Source organism: Pseudophryne corroboree, chromosome 3, assembly GCF_028390025.1.
Source record: "Pseudophryne corroboree isolate aPseCor3 chromosome 3, aPseCor3.hap2, whole genome shotgun sequence".
Taxonomy (NCBI): domain Eukaryota; kingdom Metazoa; phylum Chordata; class Amphibia; order Anura; family Myobatrachidae; genus Pseudophryne; species Pseudophryne corroboree.
Genome location: NC_086446.1, coordinates 210,535,563 through 210,552,766, shown reverse-complemented (window position 1 = coordinate 210,552,766; position 17,204 = coordinate 210,535,563). Strand labels below are relative to the sequence as shown.

The 17,204-nt window shown below is 40.6% G+C and overlaps 1 long non-coding RNA gene across 1 annotated transcript in view; it reads right to left on the bottom strand.

The window, feature by feature from the left end:
- Positions 1-2,397: 2,397 nt before the first annotated feature.
- Positions 2,398-17,204, bottom strand: part of LOC135057600 (uncharacterized) — a 42,421-nt gene continuing 27,614 nt past the window's right edge. Inside the window, exons 2-3 of the long non-coding RNA XR_010244232.1 lie at positions 8,516-8,650; positions 2,398-2,873 (exon numbers count right to left, since the gene is read on the bottom strand). This is a non-coding gene — a long non-coding RNA (uncharacterized LOC135057600). The remainder of the gene's footprint in view (positions 2,874-8,515; positions 8,651-17,204) is intronic.

Genomic DNA, 17,204 nt, shown 5'->3' with positions numbered 1-17,204 from the left:
TACCCCATCTTCCCCTTCCATGTAAGGAAAAGAATGTTGCAACTGTTATACTTTGATAGACACTCTTCAGTACCTGACATTGAAAAGGGTGTTCACTAAAAAAAACTATTTGGTTCCACAACACGGACAAATTAAATGAGAAGTATTACAGTGTGTGACCAACTGTATATCAATAATGATCTACTGTTGGATAAACAGTATTGCTGTGCGTTGTTGGTGCGCCTGGAGTAATGTGCAAATGTATATGTATAGGTTGCGTTCTCAAAGGGAAGACCAAAGGAGATACTCTTTTTTGGTACAATCTTGGTTGATGTGTTTAATCTAAAACACAACATTATTGTATCATAATATTGTTTTAATATGATTTAATTAATGCTACACCCCTCCCCCTCCTTCTCTCCCACCTTTCATAACCATTTGTGTTTTTCTTTGTCTTTCCCTATATTCCCCTCTTTCCAATGTTCTACCACTTAGAGCAGAGATTTTCAACCTTTTACAACTCGCGGTACACTGAACAAGATTTAAATATTGCCAAGGCACACTCAAATATAATGGTGATGCGTGGTGCAGTTGCGTGTCCTAGGATGTCATGTCGCAGCTTCTCCATAGGTAACACCTGAGCCACATCTGAGAAAGCCAGAAGAGCCCAACACTGCCTGGGCCCAAAATTAGAATTGGCTCTGCAGCCACTAAACTCACCAGTATTGATCGTTCCAGGGCCTCGGTAGCGGCAAAACACTGATGGGCCTGGCTCTGCTTCTATGGCGGCACACCTGGAGACTGCTCAGGGCACACTAGTGTGCCACGGCACAGTGGTTGAAAAACACTGCCTTAGAGGTTAGTTGTTTTTTCTTACATTTTGTCATGATTATCTCCTATTGTCTTGCTTCATGGTGACTTAACACATTGATTCTCTAATATGTGAATACATTGTACAAATATCTGGTTATTCTGTACTGTGCCTTTCTCACACTAGATTGTCTCTCGGTTTGGAATTTACCAAATTGTGAAAACCATTTACATGTTGATCTGTATCACCTCATTGTCTCTATGACATGCATGTTCCTTATTTTGTGAAAAAACACAATTAAACAGATTAAAAATATATATATTTGCTACAGTAGCAGGATCACTAGAACAGGGCACATCTCCTGGATCATTGCTACAGGATATCAATGTAATATAGGACCCAACAATGGAATAGTGAGAGGGACCCACACCAACAAAACATAGTGGACTATGGAGGTGGTGAGTAATCTTCATCAACTCTTATTTTTTTATAAAAGCATGTGGTATATATACATGTCTCAGTCATACGCATCTTAATCACTTCTCACTGATGGCTTAATGGGTATTTTTGAGTGTCAAATAGCCATCAATAGCGTGTTTGCCTATAGGAGAAGTGTCCAATGAGCATGTTGTGGGTGTGAAGATAAAGTTGTGAGTTCCCACCATCTTCAGTCAGATCTTCTGCATCAAGCACAAGCTGTATGTGCCATTAATAGTGATCTTGTGGCCAGAGGGATTCGGGTAGTGTGGTTGCCTAGATGCATTTGACTGAACATACAGAAGGATGCTAGCACAGGACTTTTGGTCACTGGAGGTGTCTGAAATTGTAACCATTTTGTGTGCGAGAATCATGACCATAGTGCCAAATTTACCAAAGCTCTGATGTGCATAGGATTTTGGAGCTTGGCCCTGATAACATTAGGCATTGTGGTTTATAGACTACATTTTTAGATCCTTCTCCACCTGCCTATTATTTCACATACACCTCTTAATGGCCACACATGTGCTGTAGGCAAGCTAGGCCTGAACCCAGCAGTACAGTGAACAATTTACTTTCAACTCTGCCGATATGAGCTCTTTTCGGACCCACTGTTCCGGCAAGAGAATTCTGAGAAATTGCTATTTTTTTTTTTTATTATTGTGGTATGTTTCAATAACAAATTATAGCTAAAGGGGGAACTTTAAGAATGTTGTTAAATTGTCCCATAAGTTTTAAAGTATGCAATGATGCAATCATGTGCAGAAATTACTGCTCTATCTCATTTGTAGAAGTGACATTGACAGCAAACATCTAGACTTTAGAAAAATATCAAGTCTCAGAATCCCTCTGATATCCTGAACAATTAGATTTTGTCTATTCTAGAAGTACAATGGATAATTAACACAGCATCCATAATTTAATTCTTCTAACTCCTAAAGAAAAAAGTTCCCTTGATACAGACATACTTCTGATCAAGTCAAATTTAAATATTCAGTATGACTATGGCCCTGTATGTATTTGGCTATCTTCTCACCTTTTAGAAAGCCATTATGACTTTTCTGATTCTCTTATAGTTTGCACAACAGGCACACATAATTGAAAGTATTAAACTGTACAACTGGCCTGCTCTTAAATTGATTGAATTTATGAAAACCCTCTAATCAAACATGACATTTTTTCTTTATACTACCATGCTTTACTGATTGACCAGGGCTTTTCACTATTCAGAAGACTTGAGATCATCCTTTCCAACATAGTGAGATCTTATTTTTGTGTAATAAACAGTTAGAAACCTTATGAAATATTTATGAATTGGCATAAAACTGTGATGAAAACTTCACACATATTTAAATCTTGTCCCACAATGTTACAAATATCAAATTGTTATGTGTAGATAACAGTGTATATGTGGTGGACTTTCCTGCTGATATTTTTTGAGAGTGGAAAGAGGTCTTCTGATGGTTTTCCTCTAAGCTTGTTTCTCTCTTCACCATTTTATCCTTGGATGACTTTACTATATAAGAAAACCCAGCTGAATGTCACCGACTGTATTCATATTGCTTTCCTGTGTCGTCCTAGGTTTCCAGTACTGCATCGCTAAACTCTGAAAAGTACAATAGGAATACCTACTATTAATGACAAAGTACGATTTGTTGAGTATTTAATATGAAACAACTTTCAGTTGTTTCAGTGGCAGACACACTGGATGCGTTCAAAAGTATGAACTTATGGCTGCATCCTGATACATGAATGTTGAACAGCCTTTCAACTTTTTACAGTCCCCTATCTAAACCTTGGGACTAGGTAGAGGAACTGATTTCCTCATTTCCTACCAATCTGCTCTCATTTTTAGGGGTCTATTCATGGAAAAGCGAAAAGGGTAGAGAAAAGGACCAGTGGAGAAGTTGCTCATGGCAACCAATCAGCTTTAAATGAAGCCTTTTATCAAGTATATTCTATAAAATGTAAGGGAGATGCTGACTGGTTGCCATGGGCAACTTCTCCACTGGTCTGTTTCTCCACTGTTTTCACTGCCTCATGAATAGACCCCTTGGTCTTCTGTCTCTTCTTTCTCTATCTCTATCTCTTCTTTTTTACACTACTATAGGTTTTATTTTGCTTGTGAAATATGCATTTACAATTAGGCAACAACATAACATAACATCAAAAACCTATCTGATACAGCAGAAACAACTCTCCATCTAATGTAGGAAATTTTTGAAAAAATACAGGCACAAAAGCATAATAGATGCACACGCAACATGAAATACTATTGACTGTCATTCTCATAGTTTTGCATCATGGTTTTTGCACCTTATTCTGCTCAGCAATAAATGCACTAAATCTCTCTGCACATGTTATGTCTCCCCCACTTGCAGTGCAACATAGTTTTGCCCAGTTGCTTGCTTTTTTGCTTTGCTTGCACATTTGAATTAGGCCCTTTCTCTCACAGTGTATATTCCTAAACTCTGTATTAAATGGGTCTGAATATTTCAGAAGAAGTATTAATATTCAGAAGGAACTGAAGCTGTTTCCTGATGAAAAGATACATCACATACTGTACTGTAGGATCCTGGAACCAAGGTACAATTAACAGTAATTATAGTGAAAGAAGAGATGACATTGCACAGTTGAAGGAAGTCAGGTTGTATTCATTTCATCAGTGAATGGACGGTCAGCTGCTACAGTGCCAAGAAAATAGATTTTTTAGCTGCGAATGTACAATAGGAGGATTTTATAGTGAAGCAAATCTCTGGCTGTTTTTACGATAGTGGGCCATTAGGATGTTTAATATAAACAGTTTGCAAACCATATATTCTTAATTGAAACTAATATTTTATAAATCGGACATACATTGTTTATTAATTAAATGTATATGTGTATACATATTTGGTAAATGTAAATTTACTATAACTATAATGAAACTTTTTTTGGAAAGTATTATGTTTTGAATTTTTTTTATTTTGTAACACAATCTTTCTGAATTCTGACCTCCTCTAATTTGGCTTGCTAGTGAATTATAACTCCCAAAACTGGCAATTTTTCAAATCCCGCCAACTTGATATATTTATATTTTGTGTTTGAGAACCAGTAAAGCATTAATGAGTTGTTGTTTTGATGCAAGCAGGATGCCAGTGGTCCCCACATGAGTCCCTGAAGAATAGAAGTACTTGCTGTGGGGAGTGCCCAACCAGTCCTGAAGGCATGATGTGACCAGCTAACTTAGTAAGGCTCATAATTTGACAGTGGGTAACAAGTGACCATTCTTTTTGAGCAATGGTATAGTAAGCATTTATTAACTTTCCCAATTGTTACCCTGGCCAGATTTGTAATGGGCCTAAGTGAACAGACATATACGTGTCATAGTGTACATTGACTTTCCTGAAGAGGTAGTGGATGTCAAGGAACAGTCCCTGCTATGGCTTTAGTTTGTACAGTAACATATGGTGACAGAGGGGACATACCTGTATTTATTGATATAAATACTTACATACTGCATTCAGAAATTTTGCCTAATAGTGCCAGCAGGTAGGGAAAGTGAAATACGCTAATGTACAGTACTCACCATTCATCCACAATATTTGAATAGTTATGCCAAAGTGGAAACCACTAGTTTTAGGTCGACAAGTAAAGTTATTCAAAATGGATTAGACTCATGTTTCCAGGGAAGTTATATATTTCCTGGGGGGGCAATGAATAAATAAACTTCTGTTAAGAGACAAAGCCTTCTTGCATGAGGAACGGGATTTAATAGTCACGACAAGACTTGAGCACAGAATCAATCTGATGGATGAGTTCCCTTTCAGAGAATTTTCCTGTAGACTAGCAATGATGGACTTTGAATACACCTGTCAACATCTCCATTGGATGTTAGATACCCAGTCAACATTGGCTCTAAAAGCCCTTACGCATCGCAAAACTGAGACATAAAGCTGTGCATTGATTACAGAACTCTAATAAAAAGAATCATCCAGATCACCAAAGATATGGGAGGCCCTTGATTGCTTACAAGGCAGTGCTTAGATCTCTGTCTTTGCATAATGTATACTATTAAATCCCCATGCATCCAGGCAACACAGCCAAAACAGTCTTCACATGTCCCTTGGGATTCTTTAAATTCTTAAAGCTGTCCCACAATATTAAGGGAAACCTGGCACCTTTCCATAGAGCTATGGAAATAATTTTTGGGGACATGAACTAAAGGGAGGCCATAGTATACTTGAATAACATCATTTTATTTGGTAAAACCTTACAATAGTACAATGATAGACTTATCAAGGTATTAGACTGATTAATATGGGAAGGTCTGAAACAGTCTTTGGACAAGTGCAAATTATGTCAGGCATCTGTGAAATACCATGGGCATATGGTGGACAGAAATGGCATATCAACTGAACCAAGTATAGTTTAAGCGTTGAATAAGGTTTTGAGAATATTATAGGTGGCTTGGGCCTCAGTGCACTAATATAGCCAAACCATTGAATTAGTTAACTAAGGGATATGCACCTCTTGAGGGAGTGTCTAAATCCAAAACCCAAGCTATTGTAAGCTACATTTTTTAAAAACCATACAGAGAGTATGGGGAGAGATGGACACCCGTTTATGATGAGGCTTTTTACTGAAATAAATAAAAGGTTAACTGAAGCCCCCACATTAGCCTATGCTAATCCTGCTGTACCATATACTACATATAGATATACTGTATCTCAGGAAGAGTTAAGAAGTGCCCTATACAACCAGTGACATGAGGTAAATGGCTGAGGAGGCACTGTCTACTACTGTATCAGAGCCAAATTTACACACAATACTGTATATGAGCCCAAAGGTTCACGTGGGCATTATACTAAGGGGCAACAGTATATGCAGTACTGCTGGAAATTTGGTGGGTTTTGGTGAGAGATGTGCGTAAAAAGTAGGCATTGTGATTCAGGTCATCATTTCTCATAGGCTTTTTTTCTCCAGACTTTTAACTAACAAAATTATTAGAAAAATACAAATAAAATATTTATACTATATTCTTTGTATTTTTCAGATAATTTATAAAATCAAAACTCTGGATTATACTGGAGTATACCAGGAAAGGCTCTGCCTCACCTGCCTCGCCTCACCGCATGTCACTGATACAAAATACTGTACATCAGGATCAAATGAAATCAGTAGCCTAGGTGAGTTTGGGATTATCAAAAAGGGAAAAGAACTGTCCTGTCCATAAACTCAAGTTCTTGGTATTAAAATGGATGGTAGTAGAAAATTTTCATGATTATTTATATGGTGTGTCATTTGATGTCCACACTATAAATACATTATGTACACCATGGACTCCCAGCAAAATTATATTCAGACCAGTGGAGGGAATTTGAGAGTAACCTGATTCAGGAATTGTGTACTATCTGTGGGATAAGAAAATCCCACACAACCCTGAATCATTCCCAATGGGACGTGCAACCTGAATGGTTCAAATACTCAGTACTGGAATGCTAGCTACATACCAATATTGTTATGGTGTGTTTTATAAATGTACTAGTTACCAGCCCATCAAAATAATGTAACAACATAACAGTAATGTCAACACCAGTAGCTGTGCGCACCCCTGTACATAGTAACACTTGAATTGCTTTATCGGGGGCCATCTACTGACTGCCAGTGCGCAAAACACTTGCATTCCCCCATAGAGGTGAGGAGCAGCATTAGCCTGTTATTATATAGGATTCTCTGAATGTTGATGCATTAATAATTTACCATTGAACTAGAGGTGGTGTTATTTGTTGACAATACTCAGTTATGAAGTAATAGGTCGCACAAAAGGGTTGCTTTGTTCGATAATGTGTATGTATATATATATATATATATATGTGTAAGACTGTGAAGTGCTGTGGGGTGTAGCACTGTGAGGCACTGTGTTGTTTAGTGCAGGCACCATTTAAAAAATAAAATAAAACTGTAAAAAAAAGATGTTCATTAGGTGCCAGTCAGCTGCCATTACTATAAGAGCAGTGGGTCGCAGCCATGTGTTAATTAAATGAAAATGAAACATAAAATAAAACTTGTGTGTGTTGTTCAGGTATTCTGTTGTAAAAGAATAACTTTCATTAGGTTTCAGTGTGCCACCATTACTATTAAGCCCATTCGGGCACTGTAGTGTGTAAAAAAAGAAAAAACATGTGTGTAACCCAATGCCAGGCAGTGGCACTGTGTTACATTAATGCTCAGTAGGTTTTCTGCCACCGCATTAAAAGTATAAGTGCTTTTAAATAACAACTTCACACTGCGACTTACAGTGCTGTAAGTTGCAGTGTGAAGTTATTTGTAAAAAAAAAAAGTTTCTAAAACTTCTGTGTACTCCGGGACAAGCAGTAGCACTGTGTTACAAAAACGCTCTGTATGTGTTGTGCCACAGCGTTAATATTATAAATGCTGTGAGCCAATCACCAAAAACAGGTGAGAATTCATTCTCAACTTTATTTTTGATTGAAGAGAATGTTTAGGATTGTTCTTCACCATTGTGTTTTCTACTTTCTTCTATGCACTGGAAACACAAAAGGAAGGAGATTGCTAAAGTTGAAGAAACACCAGTACAAACTACCCTTTCATTAAACAGGGGACATTAAGAAAACAGCACCTTATGTGCCTTTCCATTTCATATTTTACTGTATTATATTTGGGGAGGGGTGTATCACAGGAAAGGATGGAGCTGTAGTTCTAGAGAGCACATGTTGCAAAAAGAAAGAATTGATTGGTCACAGTGTGAAGCTGTCATTTGTAAAAAAAATAGAAAAAAAATGTGTGTATTCAGTGCCAGCCAGTGGCACTGTGTTATAATAATGCTCAGGACATGCTGTGCCACCATATCAATACTATAAGTACTGTGAGTCACAGTGTGAAGCTGTTCTTATTTGTTTTAAAAAATTGAAAACATGTGCATGTTCAGGTCCAGGTAGTGGCACAGTGTTACAATAATGCTCGGTAGATGGCATGCCACTACGTTAATAATATAAGTGCTTTGAGTCGATATGGATCATGATCAGTCAATAGAAGAACGGGAGCAGCAACCAAGTACTAGTGCTGTGGCTGCTGCCAGTTATGATGATACTAGTACTTTCACATCTACTAAACCAGTGCTCAAACACATAAAGGATTTAAGTCAGGGCATCTGAAATCAAAACAATATTTCACAGTGTTAATGAAAAAAGGTTACCTCTAATACGGGGAAAGATTACTGCTGAAAACATGAAATTGCCAACATACCGTACTCCTCACCCAGTGCAAAGTAAAGGATCAGGCCTTGGCCTTTATTTGCAAATGGTGGTTCTAGAGCTGATGTCAGCTAGGCATCTTCTTCTGTTGCCTCACGTAATGATGTAACACTTTCTCACTCAGTGTCTAGAAAAGATGTCAAATTTAAATCAGGCAAATCAGTGCAGGAAAAACCCACTAAGGCTGAAGAATCAACTCTGTGTTCAGAAACATCACAAATCCTTGAGGAGAGTCTAAGGGCATCTACATTAGCTATATGTGATAATGTTGATAATGCTCGTAAAGAAGTCTCCTTTAACCAGGATGAGGGGATATTTGTGTACTATCTGATGCTAATGAGAATTTTGATGATGAGGATGTTGGATGTGTAACCCAACCACCAGTGGCAGTAGTTCTTGCTGTGATAAAAAGAAAGATATTGTCATGCCTAGGCATTAGACCAAAATAGCCACCTCTTGGGTGTGATTTTTTTTTATCCCATATACATGACAAAATTTTTGAAGGCATCTGTTCCATGTGTGAGTCCAAAGTTAGTAGAGGTACTGTCGGGATGTTACCCATCTAGGAACCTCATCCATGTTGAATCATTTGTGGCAAGTTCATGAAATTTATTTTCCAAATTATAATAATTTGTAAAATAATAACAAGCAGTCCAGTGTCAGCAACCAGCAGTTTGGACCAACCCATGCAATCTCTACTGCCAACACCTTTATCATCAACCTCCTTATTAATGATCAGTGGAAGTCCTTCCCAAAAGAGTTTCTGTGGGTGTCTAAACAAACCCAGCACTTCAGCCACACAAGTGTTAGTCCCTGTCACTGAAGTGCTAGGTTTGCTAAACTGTGAATGCCCTTTTTAATATCTAAACTAAGGGTGGGTGGGAGGGCCCAAGGAAAATGACATCTTGCACCAATTTTCTAGTAATTGTGGGCTGTATGCAGGCATTGGTGAAAGTCTATTTTTCTTGGTTTGGTTATTGCTCTAAATCTTTACATTTGCAACACATTTTTAACCAAAGTAATGTAGTGCCTCACACATGTTCATTTGTATTAATCAATCAATCAATCAATCAATCAATCAATCATTCTTGTATTCTTTTATGGCTTTTCTCTTCTCAATTGCTGCAAAATAGATGTCGATATAGTCCACATCGCAAGTTAAATTTTTTAAAATAATCTATTTAATCAAGCTATAATTTTTTTTACCTGCCTTCCACTACATACTCAACCTCCATTTCCTTGTACTGCCCTTGGGACTCTGAGCTAGGTCTTAACTAATTAAAACAGTCTTAGTTACTTTCTGTGTGGTTGTATATTTTATTAAACTGCCTTCTCCTGTCTGCCAGTGCTGTGTGGCAGTGTTTGATAAATGTGCTATATTATTTTAAATTGCTGTGTGTTTGTGCCACTGTTCTATCACTTAGTAGACAGCTCGCTGCAGCCTTTGGCCAGTATTGGTGAAAACAATATTGTGAGTTGTGAAGTGGTCAAAAAAAAAACCAGATCCACAAATAAAACCATACCTCCCAACATGACCCTCTCCAGGAGGGACAGAATGCTCTGCTCCTGGACTTCTCCCTTAATGTATGATTGCCATCACCTGTAGTGAAACACCTTTCTTTTCCATTAACCTGTTCAAAACAGGTGCCGGTAATCACAAATTAAGAAAAAAGTCCAGAAGCAGAGCATTCTGTCCCTCCTGGAGAGGGTCATGTTGGGAGGTATGTTAAGACACATGAGCACCAAAACCAAACCATGAAAACTAATCCAGATCTAAAACCAAAACACCAGGGTCAGTGCACTTCTCTAATATATAGTAATTCCCAGGGACGTGCAGTCAGGGGAGGCAGGGGAGGCAGTGCCTCCCCTGTGATAAATTATTAAAATGCTGCAAAATAGATGTCGCTATAGACCACATCGCAAGTTCAATTTTGTTAAATAATCTATTTAATGCTGCAAAATAGATGTCACTATAGTCCACATTGCAAGTTCAATTTTTTTAAATAATCTATTTAATCAAGCTATAATATTTTTACCTTCCTTCCACTACATACTCAACCTCCATTTCCTTGTACTGCCCTTGGGACTCTGAGCTAGGTTTTAACTAATTAAAACAGTCTTAGTTACTTTCTGTGGGGTTGTATAGTTTATTAAACTGTCTTCTCCTGTCTGCCAGTGCTGTGTGGCAGTGTTTGATAGATGTGCTATATTATTTTAAATTGCTGTGTGTTTGTGCCACTGTTCTATCACTTAGTACACAGCTCGCTGCAGCCTTTGGCCAGTATTGGTGACAACAATATTGTGAGTTGTGAAGTGGTCAAAAAAAAAACAGATCCACAAATAAAACCATACCTCCCAACATGACCCTCTCCAGGAGGGACAGAATGCTCTGCTCCTGGACTTCTACCTTAATGTATGATTGTCATCACCTGTAGTGAAACACCTTTCTTTTCCATTAACCTGTTCAAAACAAGTGCCGGTAATCACAAATTAAGAAAAAAGTCCAGAAGCAGAGCATTCTGTCCCTCCTGGAGAGGGTCATGTTGGGAGGTATGCTAAAACACATGAGCACCAAAATCAAACCATGAAAACTAATCCAGATCTAAAACCAAAACACCAGGGTCAGTGCACTTCTCTAATAAATAGTAATTCCCAGGGACGTGCAGTCAGGGGAGGCAGTGCCTCCCCTGTGATAAATTATTAAAATAATACAAAGAAGATACTTGTGACACATATTCTTTGTCATAAGTATCTTCTTTATTTAATTGTAATAATTTTAGCTATTAAATGAGTTTGGGGGGCACTGATAGCAGTGCCTCCCATTGATAATGATAAAGGGGCAGAGCGGGAGGTAGGGACAAGCACTGGGCTGTAAAAGCCCATATAAAAATGATGGGGAATGCGGCACTGAAACAAGTGCCTCGCTGACAGGGACACCAGCCCTATGTCAGAGAGGCACCTGTGATTGGACAATGGATCTAGTGTTGGATCCGCTGTCCAATCACCCACACGCAGCGCTGGAGGCGGAAGTGGCGGTGGGGCTGAAGCAGGAGTGAGTTTGGCTCTCCCCTGTCCTTCCTCCTCTGTCCTCCCATCGCAGCCAGCAGCTGTCTTCCCTCCCGACCCAGGCAGCAGCACTCTGCACTCTCCCCTCCAGTCTCAGCCAGCAGTTCTCTCCCCTCCCGTTCGGCCCGGCGGCAGCAGCTGCAGCATAATAGGCAGATTAGTGTGTGGGTTTTCTGTGTTTTTTTCTCTCTCTGTCTCCCCCCCCCCCCTCTCTCTCTCTCTCTCTCTCCCTCTCCCCCTCCCTCCCTCTCTCTATCCTTCTCTTCTCCTCCCCCCTCCTGTATAAAGTATAATTTTAATTTTTGCAGGTTGGACGTCATCGGCGTGGGATGTAGGTAAGTAATCTCTCTCATTTGTACAGGTACCCCTATTAGATTCTACATGGACAACTGGACGTGATCGGCATGGGATGTAGGTAAGTATGTGTGAGTGTGTAAGTGTGTTTTAATAAAATGTAACTTTAACGGTGTGTGTGTTGTGTTTTTATTTGGATATTTTGTTGTTGTAGAACTACAGGTACCAGTGGGCCAATTATTTCTCCACATGCTGGTACTTGAGGTTCTCCAAGTACCAGCAAGTGGGGCAGGCTTGCTGGCCCTTGTAGTTCCACAACAAAAAACAATATTATTTTTTACACACTTATGGCTATCAGCCCGGCACGAACCACCCAGGGGTGCTGGGGACAGCCTTGGGCTTCACCCCTGGCCCTTGGGTGCCTGGAGGGGGGACCCCTTGATTTAAGGGGTCCCCACTCCTCCAGGGAACCCCGGCCAGTGGTGACTAGTTGGGGGGTAATGCCACGGCCACAGGGACCTATATAAAAGTGTCTCCCCGCTGTGGCATTATCTCCCTGGCTAGTTGAGCCCGGTGCTGGTTTTAAAAATATGCGGGACCCTTACATCTTTTGTCTCCCGTATTTTTTGAACCAGGACCGGACTAAGAGCCTGGTGCTGGTTGTCTAAATTTGGGGAACATCTGTCCAAATTTTTCCCCCAGTATTTAAACAAACAGGACTGGCTCAAAGAGCCCGAGGCTGGTTATACTTAGGAGGGGGGACCTCACACACTTTTTTTTTTTTTACATTTTTTAACCCATTCAGACATTAAGTTAATGGAAGCCCTGGACAACAAAATTGCATTCATGTCCTCCTCCCACTCCCTTTCCAGTCCCAAACACTAATTTTGAATTTTTATTCTACAAAAATGTGCAATATATCACAAGTATGATGAGCAGGCAGGCATCGCACTGAGATGCAAATTAGTGGTGGAGGGCTGGGTCAATTGATGGTGGCCGAGTTTGCAAGCCATTGGCCGTGGCAGCGGGCATTGGCCCAGTGGCAGTAGCGGGCATTGGCTGAGCGGCGGTAGGGGTCATCGGCAGGATTCAACAGACATTATGGCTGTAGTGCCTCACCAGCCACTAACCTCACCGCACGCCACTGGTAATTACTTTTAAGAACAACCTGAATATACAGTACAATAAATTATTTGATTAAATGGCTTATTTACTGTATCAACTAAAAGTTTGTGACTGCAAATACTAGCTGATGGACAAGAGGAAACAAATCTTGCAGAGGTACAAATTCCTTTATTCATACTAACAAGCACTACTTACAGTAGCTAGTAGGAATACTCCGAGCCTTCACATGGTGGAGAGAGTAGTCAGGCATTGGTGGAGGTGCAGTAGCAGGAGTCAATATTTACAGGAAGAGGACCCAGTAATATACTGGTAAATGCCTAAACCTGGGTTACATCAGCTACGGATGACATTTACAGTGCAGAGAAAGACAAGCAAGATTTTAGCCTCCATGTTGTAATGTCTGGGGATTCCTAATGAAAGAATTTCACTTTTTTGCCTTCAGATAAAGAATCAACAAACTTTCTCCACTTTAGGACAGCAAGAGGGAAGGCTTCATAAAAAAAAGCAATGATACATGCACTGAACCTCGTCTTTTTTTGCACTGCTGCAGGTCCAATAGTCCTACTTTCCTTTTATAAGCTGATATTGGGCCTAATTCAGACCTGATCGCAGCAGCAAATTTGTTAGCAATGGGCAAAACCAAGTGCACTGCACGGGGGGCAGATATAACATGTGCAGAGAGTTAGATTTGGGAGGGTTATATTGTTTCTGTGCAAAGTAATTACTGGCTGCTTTATTTTTACACTGCAATTTACAGTAGATTTCAGTTTGTACACACCCCACCCAAATCTAACTCTCTGTGCACATGTTATATCTGCGCCCCCTGCAGTGCACATGGGGGGTCATTCTGACCTGATTGCTTGCTGCAGTTTATCGCAGCGCAGCGATCAGGTCAGAACTGCAGCTGTCATTGCCTAGCGATCACCTCTGCCTGATTGACAGGCAGAGGAGGTCGCTGGGCGGGAGGGGACGGCGGGGACATCACACGCAACCGCTGCAACCCAGGGCAGCTCCAAGTAACTCCCGGCCAGCTACAGGAGCTGCGCTGAGCGATGCTTTTGTACTTGTGCGGGGGGGGGGGGGGTTGCGGCCTGACATGCGGGGCAGTGATCATAGCTATGCTAAATTTATGGTTTTATCCATCTGCTAAAAAAAATGTGGCTGCTACGATCAGGTCTGAACTAGGCCCATTGAGTGTTCTGTGGAGATAGCAGGCTTTAGGTGTGCTATACTTCTCAGTATGTGGTGGAAACAGATAACTCAGTTTAATAACTAAATTTAGTAAAGTTATATCTGAGCACCACCTATCAGGTTTATAATATTTTCCCATTAAATGGAAAAAGCGACACAGACAGCTGAAATAAAAATAAAGCCGTTTGCTAACATTTCATAGTTTCACACAAATGCCATGGCCAATGTTATGTTATTAATAAAATAAATGAATTTCATGTAGGTTGCTAAATTATTTGTTATACTGTGTCAATGAATGAGAGATATTTTTAGCCCTTTCTTAAGTTGATAGCAATATATGTATATATGGGTTTGGGATGAAATACCGGCGGTTGGGATGCCTGCGGTCACATAGCCAACCATGGCTTCCTGACAATGAGGATCCAGACACCGGACAGGGGTAAGTAATTTACCCCTGTCCTGTCCCCTACCCTAACCCTTTGGTGTGGCTAGGGTCAAACAGTGGGGAGGCAGTGGCTAAGACTAAGCCTCAGGGGGTGGCAATTATGGCTTACCACCCACCTAGTGCCTAACCATAACCCTTAACCACCCCCTAGTGCATAACCCTAACCCTCAACACCGTTACTCACCTTCAGAATTCTGGCCGTCAGTGTTCCAGTGCCGGTCTCCTGAGTGGTCTCTGAATCCTGGCTTCGGTCACATCCAAACACATCCCATATATATATGTATATTTTAATATAGTACAGAGGATCCTAAACATAGTCTTCAAGGCACCCTAATGGTCCAGGTTTTAAGACTATACATGCCTGGCTACAGGTGACTTAATTAATACTTCAGTCAAACTGATTCAACTATCTCCTCGGAACCATGGATAGACTTAAAACCAGGACCGTTAGGGTGACTTAGGACTGTGTTTGGGAAAACCTGCTGTAGTATAAAAAAATTAAACATAGAATATTTACACCTACCCTTCTAAACAGCTGTGTCAGAAAATCGGTACACATTAGGAAAGGGGGTGTGGACATGCGACCATAGGAATCGATAGGATTGGGAGACACCAAAAGCCGGTACAAAGCCCTTTATGGGCAGTACAGACCATGACATTTTTTTACTGTACTGGACAAAAAGGTACAGTTGAAGGGTATGTTTACACCCATATGCAAAGCATCAAATGATAGCCCTCTTGACAGGCATACTGTAAATGCATGTATCTCCCATCCTTGGGGTTTATTTACTAATATTCATGTTTGTGCCGATTTGTAAGGAGTTTGATCTCGAATTTTATCAGACGTATTTTACTGCAACTTTTTGATCCATCTACTGTAATTTACTAAGCTGCCGAGTTTTCTATTTTTGTATTTTCCGATGTCGATGTGATTCGTATTGTTGGGCAAGGTTTTACGGGAGTGATTAGTAAAACACTGCCGGACATAACACAATGAAGTCCAGCTGTATCAGTGAGATCCGTGCAGGGCTTCATTCTGTACATTATGAGAAGTGTTTAAATAGTTAAAAATCAAAGAAAAAAATTGTGTGGAGTCCCCCCTCCTAAGCATAACCGGCCTCGGGTTCTTTGAGCCGGCCCTGATTGTAAAAATACAGGGGAAAAATTGTGTAGGGTCCCTCCATATTTATACAACCAACACTGGGCTCTGTGTCCGGTCCTGGTTAAAAAAATACGGGGAACAAGAGATGTAGGGGTCCCCCATATTTTTAAAACCAGCACCGGGCTCCACTAACCAGAGAGATAATGACACAGCCGGGGGACACTTTTATATACAGTGGGGCAAAAAAGTATTTGGACAGCCACCAATTGTGCAAGTTGACCCACTTAAAAAGATGAGTGAGGTCTATAATTTCCATCATAAGTACACTTCAACTGTGAGAGACAGAATCTGAAAAAAAAAACCTGGGAAATCACATTGTATGATTTTTAAACAATTTACTTGTATAGTCTTGTGGAAAATAAATATTTGGAGACCTACCAAGCAGCAAGATTTCTTGCTCTCACAGATCTGTTACTTCTTCTTTAAGAAGCTCTTCTATCTTCCACTTGTTACCTGTATTAATGACACCTGTTTGAACTGGTTATCTGTATAAAAGACACTCGTCCACACCCTCAAACAGTCAGACTGCTTCCTCTCCACCATAGCCAAGACCAGAGAGCTGTCTAAGGACACCAGGGACAAAATTGTAGAGCTGCACAAGGCTGGGATGAGCTACTCGACAATAGGCAAGCAGTTTGGTGAGAAGTGATCAACTGTTGGTGCAATTATGAAAAAATGGAAGAAATCCAAGATCACTGACAATCTCCCTCGACCTGGGGCTCCATGCAAGATCTCACCTTGTGGGGTATCAATGATCTTGAGAACGGTGAGGAATCAGCCCAGAACTACACGGGGGGACCTGGTCAATGACCTCAAGAGAGCTGGGACCACAGTCACAAAGGTTACCATTAGTAACACACTACGTCGTCATGGATTGAAATCCTGCAGCACCTGAAAGGTCCCCCTGCTTAAGCCAGGCCCATCTAAAGTTTGCCAGTGACCATCTGGATGATCCAGAGGTGGATTGGGAGAATGTAATGTGGTCAGATGAGAGCAAAATCGAGCTTTTTGGTATAAACTCCGCACGCCATGTTTGGAGGGAGAAGAATGATCAATGGCATCCCAAGAACACCATACCCACTGTGAAGCATGGGGGTGGAAACATTATGCTTTGGGGCTGCTTTTCTGCAAATGGGACAGGATGACTGATCCGTATTAAGGAGAGGATGAATGGGGCCATGTATCGTGAGATTTTGTGCAAAAACCTCCTTCCCTCAGTAAGAGCATTGAAGATGGAATGTGGCTGGGTCTTCCAGCATGACAATGACCCCAAACACACCGCCCGGGCAACTAAGGAGTGACTCCGTAAGAAGCATTTCCAGGTCCTGGAGTGGCCTAGCCAGTCTCCAGACTTCAACCCAATAGAAAATCTGTGGAGGGAGTTGAAAGTCCGTGTTG